This window comes from Balaenoptera physalus (assembly GCF_965194825.1).
Source record: "Balaenoptera physalus genome assembly, chromosome: 3".
Lineage (NCBI taxonomy): Eukaryota > Metazoa > Chordata > Mammalia > Artiodactyla > Balaenopteridae > Balaenoptera > Balaenoptera physalus.
In genome coordinates this window covers 169,812,849-169,825,209 of record NC_138890.1, presented here as the reverse complement: position 1 = coordinate 169,825,209, position 12,361 = coordinate 169,812,849, and the positions used below count along the sequence as shown (strand labels likewise).

The window sequence follows — 12,361 nt, the reverse complement described above, 5'->3', positions numbered from 1 at the left end:
GCTGCTATAACACATTACCAGAGACTGGGTGGCTTTTTTTTTTTTTTTTTTTAGACTAGGTGGCTTTAAGAGCTAATATTTATTTTCACAGCTTTGGAGGCTAGGAAGTCCAAGACCAAGATGTTAGCAGATTTGGTGTCTGGTAAGAACCCTCTTCCTGGTTCACAAAGGCTGTTTTCCTGCAGTGCCCTCACACTGCACAGAAAGAGAGGCAGGTGGGGGAAAGAAAGGGGGGAGGGGGAAGCAGTCTCATGCCTCTTCTATAAGGGCACTAATCCCATTCATGAGGGCTCCACCCTCAGGATCGAATCACCTCCCAAATGCCCCACTCCTGACATCATCACATTGGGATTAGAAATTTAACATGAACTTCAGAAGGACACTACCATTCAGTCCATAGCACCGTTTATATGAAAGATGGAGCAAAATTAGGGCACACGCTCCATTTTCCAAGTTCTTTTCCGCAGTAGGAGCAGCACTGGACTTCAGTCCACAATGATCAGACGCCCCCCCATGATTCCAATCAAAGCCTTGCCATTTGCTCGAAATCCCTGCCACCCAACAGGAGTGTTCTTTATCCTCTGCATGTGGCAACTGCCCTCCCTAGATGACAAATACTGAGGGCATGCTAAGTGGCAAGATCCTTAAGATCAGGAACTCTGATATCTGTCTTTATACACAGAGAGCAATAAACTTGTCCTAAATACGCTCCTGATGTTAATGAGGACGAGTAACGGGGTTTACTCTACTTGACACCCCCTGGTGCTCAGAGGGGCTCAGGTGGCCAACAAGCATCTTAACCATTTAGAACAAAGTAAAGGACAAATAGAACATGTCTTGGCCAGACTGTGTGCCTCACTTAGGAAGTAAAGGCAGAGGCAGAGGAAGAGTGGTGCAAAATCATGCTCACAGTCATGCTCAGTGAGGGAAACCTGCACCTCTGAGCTGAGCATCAAAGGGGACAAGGTGATGACAGTTACCTAGTCATGACAGGTAGCTACCTTGTCTCCTGGGTACAGCTGGGCAACCTTTGTGATGCTGTGGGTGCCCGAGAAGTCGTAGCCCATGGACGGACCCGATAGTGTCTTGACAGCGGGGATAACACTCGAGGCCTCGGGACATCCCTGGGGGTCCAGTGGTTAGGACTCTGTGCTTCCACTGCAGGGGGGGGGCCACGGGTTCGATCCCTGGTTGGGGAACTAGGAACCCACATGCCACGTGGCGTGGCCAAAATAACAAAAACAAACAAACAAAAAACAGGAGGCCTCAGCTTTCCTGGGGTCTGCATCCACGCACAAGTGCACGGCAGGTTTAAATGTTTATAAATGACACCCACATGATTTCTGTTTATTAATCTGGGGAGTGTTTCACTTTCCTCAAGAACCCATGTATGTCAAGATACAGCAAAGCCCAACTAAATGAACATATAACCGGTAAAAATAAATCAAGTTTTCAGAAGGGCAAATTAAGAACAACTTTTGTTTGTCTGTGGTGTCACATAGAGAAAAGTTACAACTAAGCAGACACTCTTTGATGTGCATCCTCAAAGCCCTACTAGTACATCTGCAGCCAAACCCCTGGCTTCAGGACGTGCTCTGCTGGGCCCCTGGCTACCATATTGGTTCCAGATGGAGCTCAAATACTGGAAGGGCGTTTGCACAAGGGCAGCACCACTGCATTTCTCCTTGGTGTCATTTGCTGGTACATGTGCTCACATGGCACTGGAGTGAACCATCATGAACCAAGCACGGTGCACTGGACATTTTCCAAAAGTGGACCAGAGAGTCTACTGAAACTCATGGGGACGCCCACCTTTGTCACTGGCTCACATGTATGTCACCATGCACATGATACATATTGTCACCGTGCATCTTTCTCTCCCCCACCCCCTTGCCAGTTTCCCTTCTTTTAAGTAATAACAGCAGCATTCACGCACAGAGCAGTGCAGGAGGCTGTATGAGGTTCAACCTTTCTGTTTATGCAGCAACTCTTGATAAAAAGTTACACCATTATAATTTACCTGAATTATAATATTTGTCACTACTCGTAATACCCAAGAGAATTATGGTATTTTAACACGTAGAAAGGGAAAAGGAGACCCACGAAGCATTTTTGACTTGACCAGGTTACTCATGTGCTGGAGAGAAGGGGAAATATTAAACATCTGACAACAAATACCTAAGGGCAGACTTAGGATTTCTAATGCGCTGCTGGTGAATGTTTGCCTTCTATGAAGGGAACTTTCAAAGGAGAATGAATGCTATGAAAAGACAGTGAGAAAGGATTCCTGACATAAGGAAGCAATGGCTGGGGGATGAAGAAGAGCTTACATCCTTTGTAGGAATTATTTTAAGCACCTTAAAGAAATGCAAAGACTCTCTGATGATCTTACCTATATCCAGACCTCAGCTACATCCAGAGCAACAGGATTAGTGTTCATGACCCCAGATTCCCCAGTCTTCATACTTCTGCAAGCTTAATGCCTACTGTAGGGCCATTTCTCAGAAGCTGCTTCTCCCCCTACCCACAGAGCCATCCTTAGCAGTCTGGTGGATACCCGTCTAGATCTTTCCCCATGTTCACGTATCACACACAAACACGGTACACAGACTTGGGGGATGAAGGTCTTTCTGCTTTATAACATGAGATCTACTTTTCTCACTGATTAGGAAAATCTCTCCATGTTAACCAGGAGTGATTTAAATTAGTCTTTAAATTAGGCTGTATCATATCATAGGCATTCTTATAATCTAATTGACACATAATCTATAATCAATTGATACATACTCAATATTTGGGGTAGTTTTTATAGATTTTTGGGGGCAAAGGAGAGCACTGAAAACAAAGGTACTATAGACACCAAATGTACATACCCTTATACATGTATGCTGGTGCTTTCATTTTTATACTCTATATTCCCAGAAGTGGTAGTGCTGCCTCAAAGAATGTGTACATTTTAAATAAGAATTGCCAGACTGCTTTCTCCAAAATATAAACAATTCACACTTCCATCAGGAATAGGTGAGAGTCCTCTTTTATTAGCATACTTACTACCAGCAGCAAGTGTTTTTTCTTTTTCTTTTCTTTTTTTTTCTGATAGTTGGAAGTGGATGGAACATTATTTCACCTACTTACTGGACATCAGAATTTACACATATGTGAATTGCCTATTCATATCTTTGCCCATTTGCTTGTGGTCTGGTTTGAATTTTTCTTATCAATTTACATAGCTTTTTGTATATTAGAGATATTAACCTTAAGGCCATCATATGCATTACAAATATTGTCTGTATGTGATCCTCAACTTGTTAGATTGTTTACATTATCTCGTAGCATAGATAATTTTTTTAAATGGCAACCAGATTACATTCTAGTCCTTCGGTTGCCAAAAAAACAAGAGGAAATCAGCAGAAAATTCCCAGTCTGCAACTGCTAAAATTAAGACTCAAAAACCCATTGAAACATAAACTTGGAGAGGATCCAGTATAAATAAAACGACATGTCCAAAAGTGCACTCTTCACCATTGGCACAAACGTCATTTTTCCCCTTCCCTGGCTGAGAAGAACGCGACTACCCACCCAGTGGATAATGTGGCTGGTCCTGCCTGCCCCCTGGGGTGGATGTTACTAAATGTAGCGCTAGTTGTAATTCTTAAATCTGGGCAGATTGTTTGTTTGGGAGTTTTCAGCTACAAATACTACTCTGTGCTGTCCAGAGGATGGACTTTTTTTTTTGACCAGAACAGATACATGGTATGCTTAGCTCAGAAACTATCTCCAGCATTGGGAGAATCAGGAATCCCAGAAGGAAAGCAGCGTAGCTGTGTATATGAAATGGGGTGAATTCGCGGGAGAAACTTCTCTCTGTCTGTTTAAAAAGGTATGTGGCATCAGGGTTTTTCTCTACTTGAGAGGTAAAGAAACGAGAAGGCTAGCGTGAGGTACAGTCCTCCGGAGAACCGGTTCCTGACATTTTCATTGAGAGTTTGTTTTCCAGCTCTGTCATCTCCCAGAATTCTGCAAGGAATCAAGTCCCAGCCTTTTTCGTTAGGTGATAAAGTGGGAGAGAAATATATTTATCATTGTAGCTGATCCTTGCAAGCACCTTTTACTGTTACTGGGTTGTTTCATCTTGTTGAATTTTTATCGGACTCTCGTCGGTATCAACATTAAAGATGCTGTATAGTGTTACTAATCCCAAAAATTGTGGAATAAAATTAAATGACACACTGGAGAAAAGTAACTTATTCTTTAGTTCAGCGCATCAGTTTTAACAAGTGCTTCATCACTGTGCCTTACAAGTTATGGGTGTCCTTTTCACAACGGTCTCTGTGTGGGTTCTGGATGCTCAAACCCATTACTTCTCAACATACAGCTCTATATCCTGGCTTACGGCAGAACACATCCGTCTCGGGGAATCTTAATGGCCAGTGCCAAATCTTATTTTCACTAACTAGGAGAAATGAGAGTCCTCAACTTTACATTAATCGGCTCAACGCATTTCTCTTTGACAGAAATCAGAATTCTAAGCCACTGATAAAATTCTGGTGACATCCTAAGATTTGTATCTTTGAGCCTTTTATAAAAGGTGTTAACAATGCAAGCGGGGTTAACTAGAATCCTTGCAGGGAATCAGACACTGAGTGGCTCTCTGGCCTGCATCATCATCCGCTGCATTATTATTAACAGCATGTCATAGAGTCTCTTACCCAGCACATTGCAGATGGTCATAGAGATTCATTGAGTCAACAAATATGCAGACGGCTGCCAGAACTGACGTTCAGAATGTGAAATTGACTGGCAAAAACATTCCCCAGGCCTCCTAAATACTGAACTTTCACTAGCCCAAGGTCCCTGGAAAAAAATATATGATTACAGTAATTAAAAGAGCACAGTGAGGGATGAGAGAACAGTAGCACAAAATTTTAATGTCAGAAAGTAGCATGTTGTTAATAAAGAAAACTGGGTAGGTCGTTAAAACCTACGTCACACCTTGCCCCATGCCTCCCAAGACGCAACTGGCAAGAGACTGCTTTTGAGAAACGGTGGGAACCGGAACTGCTGATTGGAAGAAAAAAGCAAAATAAAGGTTGAAAAGAAATTACATTACATCACATACAGTTGACCCTCTTATCAGCAATTTCCATATCTGCAATGCAACCAACCACAGATCAATCTGGGGAAACTGAGGACCAACTGTATTCACTGCACTCCACCATTTAACATAAGGGACTTGAGCATCCTCGGATTTGGGTATCCGGGAGGTCCCAGAACTAATCCCCTGCAGGTACCAAGGGAATACTGTACTTCACTCTAAGGATATGACCTTATTTCCCGTAACCAGAATGGCATTTTAGGTTACAACAGTGAAGAATTGTGCTGCTAACACGTTGAATGAAATCCCTCAAGGGGAGAATTACCTTTGGGACTTTTCGTCCCTTTTAAGATCACTTCTGAAGTATCAAAGCACTAGTACGTCAAGCGGAATATTGTGAAGTGCTCTCCAACGGATACCAGCCCCTGCTCAAAGCCTCCAACACCCACGGTTCTGCCTGAGGTGACCTTTTACTCTTTACAGTCTCTCCTGGGTGAAAGGCCTGGACTTGAAATACTGTCAAATATGGAGGTGACTCCACAATACTGATCTCTGGTCCCAATCATCCCCAGACAGTCCAGACTCACATATATGACTGCCTATTCTCTCTGACCTTCAACCCCAGATTTACATGACCCTAGGAGAATCCCTGACTTTGCTTCCAAAATCTACACAAGTCCCCAGAACTTCTGTCTCAGTAAATGGTCCACAATCCAACAACCTACTCAAGCCTAAAGCTTACTGTGGCTCCTAATTTTTCTTCCCCTCTCCCCCAGTGCCCAAGCCGCCAGAGTACCTTTGACCCTGCTTCTAGAAACATGCCACATCCATCCAGTTTCTCCAGCAAAACCCTAGACAGTACCACCATCATGCCTCGCCCGGTCCCCTGTGATGGCCATCTAGCTGGCCGTCCTTCTTCCCCTGTTGCTGCTCTACAATCCATTTTCTCCATGGCGACCACGAAAATTTAAATGACAGTTTAAAAATGTAAACAAATACTGTCCCACTGCTACTTCGGCAAAGGCTTCCCAATGCCCATAATAAATATCGAGGTGTCCTGTCCTGTCTTACAAAGTCTTACGCGCCCTAACTCTTGCCCACCTCTTGCTCTCAATTCACACCACTCTCCCCTTCCCCACTGCACACAGGTGGTCCAAAGTTGCCCCCTAGTCACTGACTATCACATAACCCTATATGGAGTCTCCACATTGTACTTACCACTATATGTTACTTTTTCATTTATTGGGATGTCATTAGCGTTTATAATCTAACTCTCCCCCAAAACATACATTCCATGAGAACTGGGAGGCTTCATATTTGCCAGTATATCACCAATACCTAAAAGAGGCTCCTACCCTGTGTGTACTCAATAAAGATCTGTTTGGAGAGAGCGGGTGGGTGGACACAGGTTATTTCTCCTTGTCACTTTCCTTGCAATTTTCAAGAAAAGTGGTTAGTGTGTTACAACAATAATAGAAACACAATTTCCAACCCGACATTAATCGGGATGCCCCTGATGACCCCCGTGTACCGGAAGAGATGCTTCAGAAGCACCATGTGTTTATACAGATGTTTTATCCATGACGGATTTTCGTTTAAGATTAACCACCAATCATGTGTTTTCTGCAAGGAAATTACACAGTGAGAGTGGGTTCCAACCCTCAAAATACTTGCTGCCTCAGTGAAATAAAACCAAGATACTATGTGCAGAAACCTATAGCTGCTTTTAAATAACATTTAGGATAGGTGGGTCTATTGCTCTATAATTCTTCTCTGTAATAGTCTGCCATGGGAGCTCCCTTGGTGACCATTATAAAATAAAGGGGGTAAAACACACTCTGGATTCAAAAGTTATATATTATTCACTGGGGTCGGCATCCGAGTAACCTCTAAATTACCTTAGCAAGTTTCTTAACCTCTCCATGCCTTGGTTTACTCATCTCTAAACTGCGGATAATATTAGAACCTGCTGTGTATGGTTGCTGAGAAGATGAAACGATATAAATAAAGTAGTTATACCAGTGCCTGGGATGTAGGGTGTGCTCAAATAACTTGAGCCACTGGTATGAATTATTGCTAAGTTAGTACCAGTGGTTTATAAAATGTTCCATATTATGAAATGCTGGAGAACCTCTATCAAGTTTCTATTATCATTTCCACATTACAAGGAGCTGTTCAGTGACCTCCTCTTTTTAACTGGTCCAAGTCCTTCAGACCCAAACATGCAGGCAGGTGGAGGTGACATAGAATATTTACACTCCACCCTTTCTACACGCGGGGAACTGGCCTGCATTCGGAAAAAGAAGAACCTACTCCAAATCAATAAAGTCTTCACAAACCATGCACCTGTGGTTAGAAATGTTAGCTGTAGGTATCTCTGACCAGTCAGGATTTGCTTAAGAAAACAAAAATGACCTGTAAATGCTCTTCCATAAAGACAAAACCTGAACCAGAAAATAAGAGTCAAAGTTAGAATATACATGACACTTAACATTATAACCACAGAGCAAAGTTAGACCATCATAATTCACTTTTCTTATTATTGCTATTATTATGAGATCCCAGAAGAAAGTTCTAAGACCTTGACACCACCCTAATTACAGCTGGATTATGAAATAATCTTAGAAGAGCATAACAGCACATAAAATAGAAAGCTGTAAAAGAAATGTAATCAGCTCCTAGAAATATAGCAGTGGAATGATCAAGTTAGCATATAACTACATATCAAATAGAGTTAAGAAGGAATTCCAGAAAAAAAAGAGAAAAGTCATAGTTGGGAGAAAAGAACTAGATTTGCCTACTAAAAATATGCTTGCTTCAGTGAAGATATTTCAGAATGAGCATTTGTATGGGAAACGTGGTCATTCAATACTTCACTGATGTTGTTCCTTCTTCTTTGGGTCCTACTGTGTGCCTGGCCTGTGGAAGCTTCCTACCTGCTGGTCACAGCTCAGCTCAGAACATATGTATGTGTTCTGGGATGGATGATAAAAATGGTGGCCAGCGGTCCACACCATCCAATGAAACACATTGTGTGTGTATGTGTATGTGCACGTGCTGTAGCACCAAGTCAGTGAAAGATTATTTAAAAGGTGCTGCATAGCTGTGGATCCTTCAGTAGCTATCAATTAATTTATCAGAAACTCATAATTAAGCCACAAAGCTGGGCTTTAGTACACAGTTTTAGACATTTATTTCATTGATTGTATTCCTGCCTTAGTGACCTTCATGAGCTCAAGGCTAGTGCTATCTGTGCCTATATCTACAAACCTATATATCTATCAATATATCTGTATATATTTATATCTATCTCTCTATCTACCTACCTATCTGTCTATCTACAGATATACCCATTCAACTGACTCGGAGCTGTACTCCCAGCATAGCAGGGACTCTGTAAAGGCACATCTGTGCTGTTGTTTGAACATGCACATCCCTGATAACTGCTTTACAGGAAATACGACTTCACAGTTCCAAGCCTGGTCAGCCCCATAACCTAAGAGGCATGCTACTCTGTGCTATTTTTACATTTAATAATACGTACTCCTTGAAGACGATACAGATGAAATTCCAGTGCGATACCAAGAGTGCGTCTGAACACTCAATTTAAGAAACGTTAAATGCCAGGAAGAAGCAGACATTTGATCCTACTGCATAGTGGAGGGGGCCATTGGTCTTGGTCTATGTGATACTAGACTACTGTCAACTTCTCTTCCAGTTATCTTCTCGACTCATAGACAACCATCAGGGAGAAACAGACTCCGGAAGGATCGTGCACTCTTTCCTCTCTAAGAAGTACTATGAATGATGTGCACTTACACTAGAAAGCAGCAAAGACTCTGGAAAAACAGTGGAATGAATGGCCTCAGCTGGACAATATGGGGACAGTCCATAATGGCTACCGCCAATCTAATTATTTAATTATTGCAAAATCATGAAATAAGCATCTTAAATCAAACATAGCATAATCAGAAGGAGCACATTCTTATCACACTCTTAAGGACCATTAGAGTAAATCATGTTTTACAAAATTTCGGTCGGAATCACTTCACTAAATAACACGTACATATTCAGTGCTTATTGTATGTTAAGTACGGGGAAGATGAACACAATCAAGTCAAGGGTTCCCTGGTCTGAAAAGGAAAGACTGCATGTTTACAAGGAACAGTACAATGAATCCAACTTTAAATTGCCATTGTAGGGACATGCCCAGGAACGTGGGGACACAAAGGAGGTGCCATGTAATTTATCTAGCCATGGAGAGAGAAGATAAGGGTCTATAGAGGAGGTGACATGTGAACTGAGAATGGGTGAACAAGTAAGTACCCACCTGCTGGACAATATGGGGAAAATTATACCAAATACACTAAACTCTGGTTGGGGGGGTAGAGGGTGAATAATCCCATTCCTTCCTCTTGCAGACAATCTCATGTACTTCCAGTTCTGTATCCAAATTAGAAATAGGGTTTTTCTTATCCAGTTTGAAAAATCCCCGAAGATCCATCCATCCATCTACCCAACCAATAAACACTGACAGCTTTTATGTCTCAGGCTGTTCGCTATGCCTGAAGATAGAGCAATGATCAAATTAGGCAAAAATCCCTGCCCTCATGGAGCCTACATTATGGGTAGGGCAGAACTTATACAAATGGTGAGGATGGCGGGGGAAGAGGTGAAGTCAAGGCACTGAACCCTTCGGACTCCAATAGGGAAGGCAGATGAGCAGTTGAGGTGAATGGCCAGAGATGTGGGAGTGACACCAGGGAATGGTGGTGTCCTGAAGCCAGATGGAGCAAGTGCTTCTAGGAGCTGAGAAGGAGGGACTATACTGTACGAACGCTGCTGACCCTGACTGTCACGTGTGACGCTGCCTGCACGTCGACCACCGGATGTAGCAACGTAGCAGGACTGATGGAAGGACCGTGTGGTCCAAGTGGGTTCAAGAGGAAGTGGACACACAGGAATTGAGGATACTAAATATAAACAAATGCTTTCAAGGAATTTTTCTGTACAGAGAAGAAGAGAATTGGGTCATAACTGGAGGGGAAATTCAAGTCCACACTTCATCTATTTTTAATGGTTTAATGTTTTCATTCCTATTGGAAAGATCCAAACAGAGTGGGGAAAATAAAAACTGATGACGCAAGAAAGAAAGGGTCTTTGAGTAGAAGAGAAGGAATAGGATTTTGGTGCCCAAGCTGGAGTCTTGGCCTCAAGTAGAACTGTTCAGAGTGGCCACCAGGTGGGATGTGTGATTGGCCAGTTGGGGCAAGAGCTTCGCCATCACTGGAGCAAGGAGGTGACTTTCTATGGAAGGAGGAAGAACAGCTCTCAAAGGCTGCAAAGCTGTGAGCAGGGCGGTCACCTCCCCCCATCCCCCCCACAAATTCTGAGCAATGATAAACAATTTAGATATACCCACCTAATTCCTCAACGCTGGAAATGGAAGATCTGATCACTATTTTTAAACATTGTTATATGAGAATATGGTGGTATTTACTTCCCAGAATCTCCTGACCATCTTTCCAACCTTTGCTTTTTCTGCTTTGGTTTAACCAAGAGTGGTTACTGCCCAAGCTTTACGCAAAAGCAAACGAAACAAAATGACTCTGCGCCCTTTGTGGCCTGGGAGGCTAAAACAGACACAAACACACATGAAAACCGCAAGAAAGGCCCCAGTGGATAAAACATGAACTGATTAGGTTTGTAACCCTGCAGCTATAGAAGCCTCTCCAGTACTCTGATCTGGAGACCACAAGGCAGGAAAACCTCAAGTCCCATGAAATCCAAAAATCCAAACATGGGGTCATTTTTATGCCCTTTGGAGACTTCTGCCAAAAAAAGATCTTACGCACAGTTTAATCAAGGGGGCAGTATCCTCACACACACACACACACGTAAAGCTTCAAATCCAAGCAATTAACCCCACACACCTCTGCCCCTCAAATCGGTGTCTGAGAATGAACAGTACACATATGCCATTCCCGGCCCGACTTAAACACAAAACGAAGGAAAGAAAATGGATTCTGAACTTCACCACACATCTGTGACTCACAAATATTCATAGTAGTCACAGAGCCGGGACAATAACACACTTGGCAGTTACTCACCTAAACAAGCAATAGAAAAAGGCCAAAATCCCAACAGGGAAGAGAACAGGAGAGAAAGCAAGGTTTCCCCAGCTCCGATGCCTCCTCGCGTAGATAATGGAAGCAGACAATTCTCCTGTCCGTGGACTTGACTAACATAGAGTGAGATGCACACGACAAAACAGATGAGATCTGCATGGGGCTTTTCCAGATCGCCTCATGGAGATTTTCCATCCGGCTGACTAGACAATGGGACAAGAATAATAAGATGTGGAGACCACAGCTTTAGTATTCCAGACTTTATTGAGAATGACAGGCTAAATCTTGATCCCCAAATACAACCACTCAGTGTGTTTAAGCAAGGGCTGTACCTTGTGTCAATAATATACATAGAAATGCATTGCAAATACCACAGAATAGAATTCCTATCAGCACAGCGGCACCACCTGAAACAATGACAGCATAACTCAGAATTTTACAGCCAACAAATCTAGAAAACTAAGGAAAGATGGAGACTTGAGTTGGGGTTCAGTCTTTCCAGGTTCATGTCCATCTCAGAAAGAGAAATCTAGCTAATTCTCTATCTTTTAGAACTTATAAACTATGAAACCATTATGGTAGGCACATGAAAATTAATAATGAAATTAATATCTTAGGTAAGTGCTTTAAAGTCAACAAGTGAAGACATCAACCAATACACATGAGATTCAACCACTGTTGCCTTGGTCTTTCAGATGCACCACAGAACATTTAATGCAAACACCAAAAGTTAGGTACAGAAATGAAACAAGAGGAAAAACACTGAGATATGACTTAATGCTGCTCAACATAATGAGTTAAGTTCTATTAAATAAAAAATGTGAAATACAGTTGTTAAAAAAATAGGTAAAATGCAAAAGTTAACCAATCCCTAACCAAAAGAGGAAAGTAAAAGAATGAAAGAATTTCAGTTGTCTGGGTGTAAACTTGGTCTCTATTTGTAGGATGAAGCAATGTGTCGTTGAGATCTCTCATTCCTACAAATATTTTGATTGTCTGAACATATTCCTTAGATTAACATTGTCAGATAACTTTTGCCAGAGAGTTAAAAGAGAGGCAGAATAAAACTATGAGAAGAATTACAAAAAATGATAGCTATTCTTAAATAACTGAACTCTTCCTTGAATGAAAGAGTTGA

At 42.1% G+C, this 12,361-nt stretch overlaps 1 protein-coding gene across 5 annotated transcripts in view; it reads right to left on the bottom strand.

Annotated features, from left to right (window-relative positions):
* Positions 1 to 12,361, bottom strand: part of SEMA5A (semaphorin 5A) — a 537,896-nt gene that overhangs the window by 398,875 nt on the left and 126,660 nt on the right. For 2 of the 5 annotated variants that reach the window (XM_082454374.1, XM_082454373.1), the window contains exon 3: positions 11,206 to 11,426. The exons of the other annotated variants lie outside the window; for them this stretch is intronic. The gene's annotated coding sequence lies outside the window, so the exon portion shown is untranslated. The remainder of the gene's footprint in view (positions 1 to 11,205; positions 11,427 to 12,361) is intronic. 5 annotated transcript variants of the gene reach the window in all.